The sequence below is a fragment of the Rhinopithecus bieti genome, unplaced genomic scaffold, assembly GCF_001698545.2.
Source record: "Rhinopithecus bieti isolate Rb0 unplaced genomic scaffold, ASM169854v2 scaffold_29388, whole genome shotgun sequence".
NCBI classification, from domain to species: Eukaryota; Metazoa; Chordata; class Mammalia; order Primates; family Cercopithecidae; genus Rhinopithecus; species Rhinopithecus bieti.
In genome coordinates, this window is record NW_016813389.1 from 1395330 (window position 1) to 1406850 (window position 11521).

The following is an 11521-nucleotide window of genomic DNA, read 5'->3' on the forward strand; positions in this document are numbered from 1 at the left end:
TACTCTGAACCTATCCTGGTCCAGCCTATTCCGAACACAGCTGCCATTAATAATTTAAACCCAGGCTGGGCACAGTGGCTCAAGTCTGTAATCCCCCCGAAAAAAAAAATCTCAAAAAAAAAAAAAAAAGAAGACGAAGAAGAAAAGAAAAAAAAAAAGAAATGTTTTGGAAAACCATCTGCCTGAACTCCAGGCAATACCAGCACCTTCCTTGTGTCCAGCATTGCATGGGGAGTGTCAGACAGCGAGGCCCCACTTGTGGACAGGTCTGTGCTCTGCGACATGCCAGCCTCTTCCCTGCCCAGGTCATCCTCACCTCTACCCCATGAGGTGCAACTAGATGAGATTGCCACTTCCCAGATGAGGAAGATCAGGCACAGAGAGCTGAGAGGCCCGGCTGAAGTTCCCACAGTGAGAAAAGTCAGTAGCCCAACTGTGGGCCTGAGCCCCGGGTGCTCTAGTGAGCAGGATGGAGTCCTGGTCTTCGGCAAGGCTCAGCTTGGTGGGGGAGACACATCCCCAACCCCAGATAGACTTTGAGTTCTGGAAGCCGGGCACTGGGGGAGCTTTCTGGGAACAAGCGTGAACCACACGTGGTCCCTGCCCTGGAGTCGCTCGTGTCTCCCAGGAGAGGGGGGACACATGCACAGACTGTGAACACATGGGCCTAAGAGGGGCCACCCAGGGCTGCAGAACTGATCCATCCCATACAAAATCACTGAAAAGACCCCCACAGACCTTGCTTAAAAATAGCAAGGGGGTGGCTCATGCCTGTAATCCCAGCACTTTGGGAGGCCGAGGTGGGTGGATCGCTTGAGGCCAGGAGTTCGAGACCAGCCTGGCCAACATGGTGAAACCCCATCTCTATAAAAATATAAAAGATTAGCGGGGCGTGGTGGTGGATGCCTGTAATCCCAGCTACTCAGGAGGCTGAGGCAGGAGAATAGCTTCAACCTGGGAGGCAGAGGTTGCATTGAGCTGAGATCACACCGCTGCACTCCAGCCCGGGCAACAGAGCGAGACTCCATCTCAAAAAAAGTCTCCTGGCGGTGTGTCCCCCTCAGAGTTCAGGTCCTTCATTGTGGATGGATGGTGCATCTTTTACATCTCAAAGTGGACTCCTTTTGAAGCCACATTTGAAACCCAGTTGACATTCCCTTTCTGAGAATGTCCTGGTTCATGGTCCTGGAGACCTCTGGACCTGGGTGTCCATCTACCAGACACATAAAAACCATTTCTAAGTACCCCTTGTGGACCAGGCTTACACCTGTAATCCCAGCACTTATGGAGGCTGAGGCAGGAGGATTGCTTGAGCCCAGGAGTTTGAGACCAGCCTGGGCAGCATGGTGAGACCCTGTTGCTACAAAGAGTAAGATGATTTGCAGGACATGGTGGTGGGCACCTGTAGTCCTAGTTACTCAGAGGCTGAGGTAGGAAGAGCACTTGAGCCCAGGAGGTTGAGGCTGCAGTGAGCCATGATTGCGCCATTGCACTCCAGCCTGGGCAACACAGCGAGATCCTGTCTCAAAAAAAAAAGCCCTTGTGTCCCTCCCCTGCAATCCTGTGCTGTGCCCAGAGGTGGTTTCCAGTCCAGAATGGAGAAGACGCATTCCGGTTGTCATGGGCTCTGGGGACCCCACCTCCTCCAGGCTGCTGGCAGATGGAGGAAATGTGTCTGGGGCAGAGGCTGCAAGCTGAAGTTGCCAGTTGATAGCAGCACCTACTGTATCCATCTGACCTTCCAGCTCTCACCTTTAACCTTTGCACTCTCCTGACCAGTATCTCCAAGGCCTCCAACCTCCTGTGGTTGTGGGCTGGAAGTGAGAGGGGTAGGGGAGGGAAGAGGTCTGCCCGGAAGGAGCCAGGGAAGCAGCTGGGGTGGAAGCCCCACAGAGACCCCACTTCCTGGAATGCTTCTGGGCTGGCCGCACCCCCACCCTTGGTGCAGGTTTCTACAAGAAATTCAAGTGTGTCTGCGGCTGGATTCTGCCAGGCTCCCCTGCAAACCTGCAAACAAGAGCCCACATGTCCTCGAGGACAGCTTGCAAGAGAACATGGGGCAAGGAGCATCTAGTGAAAACCCAGGATAAGTGCACGAGGTGCCCCTTCCCATCCTGGGCCTCTCAGGGCAGCCTGTGGCCACCCCCATCGCCAGCAGGGCTGGGTGGGAGTGGGGAAGCAAGGACTTTATTTTAAAGAAAAGATGGGCCAGGCGTGGTGGTTCATGCCTGTAATCCCAGCACTTTGGGAGGCTGACATGGGCGGATCACGAGGTCAGGAGTTCGAGACCAGCTTGGCCAACATGGTGAAACCCTGTCTGTACTAAAGATACAAAAAAAATTAGCCAAGCATAGTAGTGCATGCCTGTAATCCCAGCTACTCTGGAGGCTGAGGCAGGAGAATCATTTGAACCCACCCGCGAGGTGGAGGTTGCAGTGAGCTGAGATTGCACCATTGTACTCCAGCCTGGGCAACAGGGTGAGACTCTGTCTCAAAAAAAAAAAAAAAAAGCCAGGCGTGGTGGCTCACGCCTGTAATCCCAGCACTTTGAGAGACCGAGGCAGGAGAAACATTTGGGGTCAGGAGTTCGAGACCAGCCCAGACAACATGGCAAAACCCTGTCTCTACTAAAAATACAAAAATTAGCCAGGTGTGGTGGCACGCGCCTGTAATCCCAGCTACTCAGGAAGCTGAGGCAGGAGAATCACCTGAACCCGGGAGGCGGAGGTTGCAGTGAGCAGAGATCGTACCGTTGCACTCCAGCCTGGGCGACAAGAGCAAGACTCCATCTGAAAAAAAAAAAAAAAAAAAAAAAAAAAAAAAAAAAAAAAAAAAGAGCAGGTGCAGATAAAGAGCAGATAAATAATCCAGACAAATGCCTTCCCTTCTTTCAAATTTCTCAACTAATTCTCTCTCTGTTCCCACTGGGAAAGTCCCTCCTTCTGTTATTTGCCCCAAGGCCCATGTTTGGCCAACAAGCAAACTGCATTTGTTAAATAACATAAGCGTTCTCATTTTGGGTTAGTGAAGGGCAGAGATGATACCTGTTAACTCCCATCAGCTCCTAGCAGACTGAACAGGCACAGTGGGCTGACACCATCCCACCCAAACCAAAGAAACATGGCGGAGGAAGCCTGGGGTGGCCTGGCCCGCAGTAAAGGTGCAGTGACTGGTCAGGGACTGGGAGAAGCTGCGAATAGCATGGAGCCAGCCCCCGCACCAGAGAGCCTCTGAAGGCTTGCTTCACGGAACCCCCACTTGGGAACTGCTGGGCTAAGCCAGTTGGATGGAGGTGCAGTTCTGACCATCCCCGTGGCCACTCTCACTTCCCCTGGACAGCAGAGTATCCAGGGAGAACTCAGTGGCTATGGGATCACCCTGACTCTGCCATTTAGTAGGCTGACCTTGGGGAGATGGCCACCTCTCTCTGAGCCCTTGGGTCCCCAGGGCCTCCCTCCTGGGTTGGGAGTGCTCCGTAAGGGCCAAGTGTCTTTCATGTTGCTGTCACCTCTCTTTCAGGTCTCCTGACTTCCCACCATGTCATGCAATGATCATCTTGCTGGATTTCTGTGACGGGAGAGGGATACCATGGTAAAGAATAAACATGGAAATGGGTCTTGGGAAATTCTGCTGGAGCCCCTCTGAGGAATGGTCTGTGATGGGACAGAGGCCCTGGAAGGGGAGGCAGGAAGGCAGGTGTGGCTGCCCCTTAGCAGGCAGGCCAACGGCACCCTGCAACCAGGGTGCATCCAAGCGCTCCCCAACCTTAATGTGCCTTGACCCGCTGTGGGGTCTCATTCAGATGCAGGTTCTGAGGGAGCAGGCCTGGGCAGGGGCTCCCAGGTACGACGGAGGCTGTGCCAGCTGGGACCACATTCTTTGTAGTAAGGATGTCACGAATTGCCTTCACCCTCAGTGCCCATGCCTGAGCCTCTGGCTGGAGGGAAGTGGGCAGGCCACTTGGTGTCTGCAGAGATGCCTCCGGAAAGGCCCGAGAGCCCCAGAATGCGCGTGCCAGGAAACACGAAGCAGCATGAGGGTAAAATGATGTTTTTAACAAAAGAAAAAACCTCTGCCTTGTAGCGTGTAGACAGATTCCTATTACCACCCCCACGCAGCCCCAGGGACCTGAAAGAATGTGGTTTTCTGAGCACAGCCTTCCCTTGCTGAAGGGGTGGATCCGCTCTTAAAAAGTTGCTTGTAAAATGAATTTTTCTATCAAATGCTATTTTCCAGTGGCTTGTGTTTTAATACCATGGTTTCATTCCCACTGAGAAATACCCAGCTCTGAGGCCTTGGTGTTCTGGATGCAGCAACCACGAAGGGGTGGGGGCTCAAGGGTGCAGCCCAACCCCTGTGTCTGTGTGTGGCAGAGCTGATGGGAGCTGGCACTAGGATTTGGGATTCAAAGTCTGAATCCCAAGTGCTCCCCAAATGGGCTAAAGTACCTGGCCAGACCCTGGCCCAACACCACCGATTGTAAGATGGGAGGAGGCCAGGTGCGGTGGCTCACGCCTGTGATCCCAGCACTTTGGGAGGCCAAGGTGGGCAGATCATGAGGTCAGGAGTTTGAAATCAGCCTGGCCAACATGGTGAAACCCCGTCTCTACTAAAAATACAAAAAAAAATTTAGCTGGGCGTGGTGGTGGGTAGCTGTAATCCCAGCTACTTGGGAGGCTGAGGCAGGAGAATCGCTTGAACCCAGGAGGCAGAGGTTGCAGTAAGCTGAGATCGCGCCACTGCACTCCAGCCCAGGCAACAGTGCAAGACCGCATCTCAAAAAAATATATATAATAATAATAATAAGATGGGAGGGACCAGAGGTGGCCCAGGGCAAACCAGCCCCTCAACCAGAAAAGGAGCCAGGAGCCAGGGGCCCATCATGGCAGAGCAGCCATCTGGTCCTTGTATCTTATACTGTAGGTCAGACTCTGGATGTTATTATTATTATTATTATTATTTTTTTGAGATGGAGTCTCTCTCTGTTGCCCAGGCTGGAGTGCAGTGGTGCCATCTCAGCTCACTGCAATCTCTGCCTCCCGGGTTCAAGTGATTCTCCTGCCTCAGCCTCTTGAGTAGCTGGGATTACAGGTGCCCGCCACCACGCCCAGCTAATTTTTGTATTTTTAGTAAAGACAGGGTTTCGCCGTGTTGCCTGGGCTGGTCTTGAACTCCTGACCCCAAATGTTTCTCCCGCCTTGGCCTCCCAAAGTGCTGGGATTACAGGCATGAGCCACCATGCCCGGTCGGACTCTGGATATTAGGCTGTGAGTATTTTTGGTTATTTTTATTTATTTATTTATTTATTTAGAGATAGGGTCTTGTTCTGTTGTTCAAACTGGAGTGTAATGGCATGATCTTAGCTCACCACAGCCTTTAATTTTAGAGATAGGGTCTCACTTTGTCACCCAGGAGCCTTGAATTCCTGGGCTCAAGAAATCCTCCCGCCTTAGCCTCCCGAGGAGCTTGGACAACAGGTGTGTGCCACCATACCTGGCTTTTGTTGTTGTTGTTGGAGAAGTGGTTTTACCATGCTGCCCAGCCAGGCTGGCCTCAAGTGATCCTCTTGCCTCAGTCTCCCAAAGCGCCTGGGATTACAGGCATGAGCCACTGGGCCTGGCCTATTTTTAGTTTTATATTGGGCACAATTGTTTAAAGTATTCAAGGAATCAGTTACCATGACAGTTTGGCTCTGTGTCCCAAAGCGTGCTCTGAGGCTCTGACACCAGAGTTCCACAGTCAAAGGCCCCTGAGAAGTGCTCTGTTAAGGGAATGGCTTCCTCGCCAAGGAGCATGGGAATCTTGAACAGGAGACTGGAATCCACAGTCTTCCTCCATTCAACTGACCTTGGTTTTCCAGAACAAAGCCTGGGATCAGCATTCCAAGGAACACACTTTGGAAACAGTCTCTGGGAGGTTCTCATTTCTAAAAGGTCTCTGTTTCTGAATTAGTTCCTTACCTACTGGGGAGTACAAATTATCCCAAACTTAGTGGCTTAAAATAGGCATTTTAGTATCTCAGTTTCTGTGGGCCAGGAATTCAGATGTGGCTTAGCTGGCTAGTCTCTCTTAAGGTTGCCATCAAGATATCAACTGGGGCTATGGTCATCTGAAGGCTTGACTGAGGGTAGAGGATCTGTTTCCTAAATGGCTCGCTGACATGGCTGACAAAAAGGCTTCAGCTCCATGCCATGCAGACTTCAGCAGGCTGCTTGAGTTTCCCCACAATATGGCGGCTGGCTTCTCAGAGTGAGTGATGCAAGAGAGTGAGACTGAAGCTGCAGTACCTTTTATGACCTAGCCTTGGACAGCATATGCAGTCATTTCCTCAGTATCCTATTGGTTATGCAAGGCCAGCCTGATTCATTGTGGAAAGGTATGAATGCCAGGAGGCAGGAATCGTTTGGAGACCATCTTGGAGGCCGACTACCATAGTAACCATCACTTTGGTACCAGGACAGATAACTTGCCTCATTCGCACAGTTGCTTTTTCTTACCATTTTGTAGACATGAGTAACATTGGGAAGTGAACCTGTTAACTTGTGATATGAAGAAAAAAGGAAGAGACCAAGAATTTATCAGCCACACCAAGCCCTGGCGGACAGTGGTACTAATAACCCAGCCTCCCTTCCTGGGTGCTCACTCTGCACCAGGTACCTCATGGGCCTCATGGTCCTATGCGACCCCTGCCCCCATACAGCAGGTTCCACTGATAATTTTGAGTCAGGTCACTCATGCCTATGAAATGCATGAAATGGGATTTTTTTGTGATGTTGGCTATGGCAACACACGCAGCTCTGCCTGATGGAAGTTGAGACAAATTCAGTAACCTGAGTGAACCCGTGTGGAGAAGATTTGAGCAGAGAGTAAACTTAGGATGGATCAATGCCCATGATAAACAAATAATAAATAGATGAGATAAAATATTTATTTCATGTATAGGATAAGGATTAAGTACGTTAACAAGACGAGGAGTCAGGGTGAGCCTGGGGAATCCCTGGTTTCGCTGGAGCCTCCTTGCTGGGAGAAGTGTCACATCTCCAGGCTGGGGCAGCGGCAGGGCTCCCTGGTTGGGAGGCCTAGTGGTGACGCCTGGAACACCTGGTGGTGAGCCCCAGAATGCCTGTGTCCTAGGCCGACCCATACTGATCATGAGCTGTGTGATCCAGGCAAGTGATTTCACGGACCTGTTTCCCATCTGCAAAATGGGATGATAACAGCAAACTTCACCACTTGTGATGAGGATTCGGAGAGTGAATCCTTGGCCCAGCACAAGGCCTGTAAGGTGTTTCACATGGCAGAGTTGGTGGCGGGTCACCAAGGTGGTGGTGTCCCAGGTTGAAGGAACCTTTCTAGAAATTCCATTGCCTGGAAGCATCCAATGACACGCAGTGGACCCTGAGCCACAAAACAGACTGTAGTGACTGCTGGGGCCTCCCGCAGGGGTGATCCCCGAGGAGGCTGGGAGGAACTCAGCCGTTTCTTCTGCTGGGGGCATGTGCAGGCATGGAGACTGCCCGGCCCCTTCCTGTCCTGTTGTGGCATGATTTTCAACAGAGGGAGGACTCTGGGCATGTTTTCCCTCGGAAGTCTCACCAGGCTGAGCAGGACTTAGAGGAACTCCAGCTACGTTTGCTGTCCCAACGAATAGACGAGGTATAGAGAGATCAGGCCCTATGAGAGATAGAGAAAGGAAGGGAGCTTTGGTGGGGGAGATTTTGGGGTCTTTCCTGTGGGTGCCAAGGTTCTGGGGGGCTGGGTGTGCTGGCCTCCTCTCTGGACACGCTCTGTGGGCATCTTGGTTGTAAATTCCAGGCCCCCCTGCTGAGAATTCCTTCTCAGTCTTCAACGAGAGTGAAACTCCATCTCAAAAATAAAATAAAGGCCGGGCGCAGTGGCTCAAGCCTGTAATCCCAGCACTTTGGGAGGCCAAGACGGGTGGATCACGAGGTCAGGAGATTGAGACCAATCCTGGCTAACACGGTTGAAAACGTCTCTTACTAAATACAAAAAACTAGGCCGGGCGAGGTGGCGGGCCCCCGCCTGTAGCTCCCAGCTACTGGCGACGAGGCCTGAGGCAGGAGAATGGCATCGGAACCCGGAGTCGGAGCTTGCAGTGAGCTGAAGTGAGCTGAGATCCGGCCCACTGCACTCCAGGCCCGGGGTGGCAGAGCGAGACTCCGTCTCAAAAAAATAAAAAATTAATAAATAAAAAATAATAAAAAATAAGTGAGAAATAAAATAAAATAAAAGGCGAGGAGGCTGCTGGCGCTAGATGATCTCTCAACCCCTCCCAACTGCCCAACACTCTGACTTTATTTGCTGCATTTATTGAGCTCCAGCTGTATGCAGGAGTGGTGTCTGGGAGATGGGAGGTGCTGACCCCAACCCAGGAGGAAGAGCCAACCTGAGCCTGCTGATTCTATGTGGCCTGGGATGGCACAATGGCCATGTGGGCTGCAGGAGAGCCTAATACCAGGCCCAGCTGCCATCTGAAACGTGTCCTGTTGGGGGCACTTTGGCGTGGTTCAGGTGTTCTGGTCTTAGAGTCCATTCGGTTTGTACATGAAAATATGCTAGCGGCCTCTTTCCGTTAAGCTTCTGTTTGTTGTTGTTGTTGTTGTTGTTGTTGTTGTTGTTGTTGTTTTGAGACACAGTTTTGCTCTTGTTACCCAAACTGGAGTAAATGGCATGATCTCTGCTCACCGCAACCTCTGCCTCCCAGATTCAAGCGATTTTCCTGCCTCAGCCTCCCAAGTAGCTGGGATTACAGGCATGTGCTAGCATGCCTGGCTAATTTTGTATTTTTAGTAGAGACGGGGTTTCTCCATTTGGTCAGGCTGGTCTTGAACTCCCAACCTCAGGTGATCCGCCTGCCTTGGCCTCCGAAAGTGCTGGGATTACAGGTGTGAGCTGCTGAGCCCAGTCTTTTTTTTTTTTTTTGAGACAGAGTCTCGCTCTGTCACCAAGTCTGGAGTGCAGTGGCGCAATCTCGGCTCACTACAACCTCTACCTCCTGGGTTCAAGTGATTCTCCTGCCTCAGCCTCCCAAGTAGCTGGGACTACAGGTGTGCACCACCACACTCAGCTAATTTTTGTATTTTTAGTAGAGACGGGGTTTCACCATGTTGGCCAGGCTGGTCTGGATCTCCTGACCTCGTGGTCCGCCTGCCTCAGCCTCCCAAAGTGCTAGGATTACAGGCGTGAGCCACCATGCTCAGCCCAAGGTTCTGTTTTTATTCAGGCATCTTAGGGCTTAGAGGTAAACTTGATCATGTCATTCCACACATAAGCCCTTCCCTGGCTCCTCACTGACCTCAGATGATGGTCCATGCTGGGAGTGGCCTCAAGGCCTTCTGGGACCTGGCATGGGCCAAGCTCTCCCACCTAGGGGCTTTCCTCCCCTTCCTCTCTCTCCTCCAGAAACACAAATTGAAACATGCCAACGTCTCTCTTCCCTCTAGAGCCTCACACTTGCTGCCTCCTCTGCCTGGAACTCTCCCTCTGCTCTCACAGGACTCCCTAAATGTCGCTTCCTCCAGGAAGCCCTCCCTGACGAGTTGAGCCACTTTAGTTTGTATTCAGGCTCACCCTGCACGTCTTGGTTGCACTCATCACTGTAATGATCTAAAACACATGTCTGCTTATGAGACCCGAATCCCACCCCCCATGCTGGGGCCACTCTTGGATTTTCATGCCTGCTGCCAGCACCCAGGGGAAGCTCCGGAAATGTCTGCTGGGTGAGTCATGAACACGCAACCTGTTGATCCAGGTTGGTAATCAGAGGCCGGGCCTGCCAGCAAATCACCTGACCCGGTCACCCACAGCCTGGGAAGGACTGTGGCGGCCGCCGCCCAGCTCCCTCCTTCCTCCGCTTGAAGGCTCTGCCTGGAAGGAGCGAAGGGGTTAAGTGTTTCTGGAGGCCTCGTGCTGTGTCTGCTGCAGTTCCCCCTTCCGGGGCTGCAGCAACCCGAGGTTGGCGAGGAATGTTTGCAATGCAGAGCTAGGAGGAGGGCGGGCTGCTGTAGGTGGGGGCCGAGGCAGGCCCGCAGCCAGGCTCCCCAGTTGAGCAATGGCCCTGCTGGTTCCTGTAACTCGGACCCCTCCCGCCTTTTCCCGCCCTGCCGGCTTCCTCCACCCCGGCTGGGCTGCCTGCCGGGCAGTGGGGGCAGCCTGCACTTGGTTGCAGAGGGAGGTGGAGGGACAGAGGCCCAGATAGCCTGGAGGTCAAGACTGAAAGAGAGGGGCTCCCTGAGAGACAGAGCAGGGGTGCAGTCGGCTCAGCCACCCTAGCCCAGAGAAGCGGGGCCCTTTCCAAGGTCACACAGCGAGACACCAGTGAATTGGGCCACAGCTCTTGGTCTGGCCTCTTTAGTTCCCATAACTCTAGGCTGCAACTCCCACACACAGCACGGAGGTCATATTGCCACTCAGCGGGGAAGCTTTGAACCACAGGGGACCCTCTCCCAACTGAAGGCAAAGCCCTCTCACCCCAGCGCCCTGGGTTGGCGCTAATCCCCAGGGTCTCAGCGAGGACAGTGCACCCCCTGGTCTAGGTGCACCCCCCATCCTGCCATTAACTCCCCAGCACTGCCCACTGCCCGGCCAGGTCTTGGGGACCTTGGTCACCTCTGTTCCTCGCTTCTGGGAATATGAAGTAAATGAATGAAGGCCAAACTTGAGCTGGTTCTGGAAAACCCTCTCTCCCCTCTTCCTCCGGTCTTTTCAAGGAAGGACCGAACTGGGCACGGTGGCTCATGCCTGTAATCCCAGCACTTTGGGAGGCTGAGGTAAGTGGATCACCTGAGATCAGGAGTTCGAGATCAGCTTGGCCAACATAGTGAAACCCTGTTTCTACTAAAAATACAAAAAAAATTAGCTGGGCATGGTGGCGGGCGCCTGTAATCCCAGCTATTCTGGAGGCTGAGGCAGGAGAATCGCTTGAACCCAGGAGTTGGAGGTTGCAGTGAGCTGAGATCACACCATTGCACTCCAGCGTGAGTAACAAGAGCAAAACACCGTCTCAAAAAAAAAAAAAAAAGGACCTTCATGAGTACCACATATTCACGTGGGCTCAGACAGAAAACTCAACTCTTTCTCCCCAAGCACCCCCCTCCTTTGGGGGGAAACTGTGTCCCTTGACACTGTGGGATGAGCTCCTCCCTCTGCCGGCAGTATTTCCTTTCCGGGGGACCTCTGGGGAGGTGGCCTTGCAGTCAGGCACACCTGGCTTGAATCCCAGCAGCACCACCTTCAAGCTTCCTGGCTTTGCCACACCTCTCTGAGCCTCGGTTTCCTTATCTGTGCCTCAGAATTCAGAGAAGCCCCAATCTCACTCGGCTTAGGCTCAGGGCCAGTTGCCTTTTCCTGGCCCCACAGATGAATGGTCAGTTTGGGGGTATGCACCCATCCCTGCCCTGGGCTTTGCCCAAGACAGGCTGTGGGCAGCCCTCAGAGGCGCCAGCTTGGCCACACCTGGCTGAAATCAGCGGGTGGTGGGAGTACACAGCAGGGACCCGGT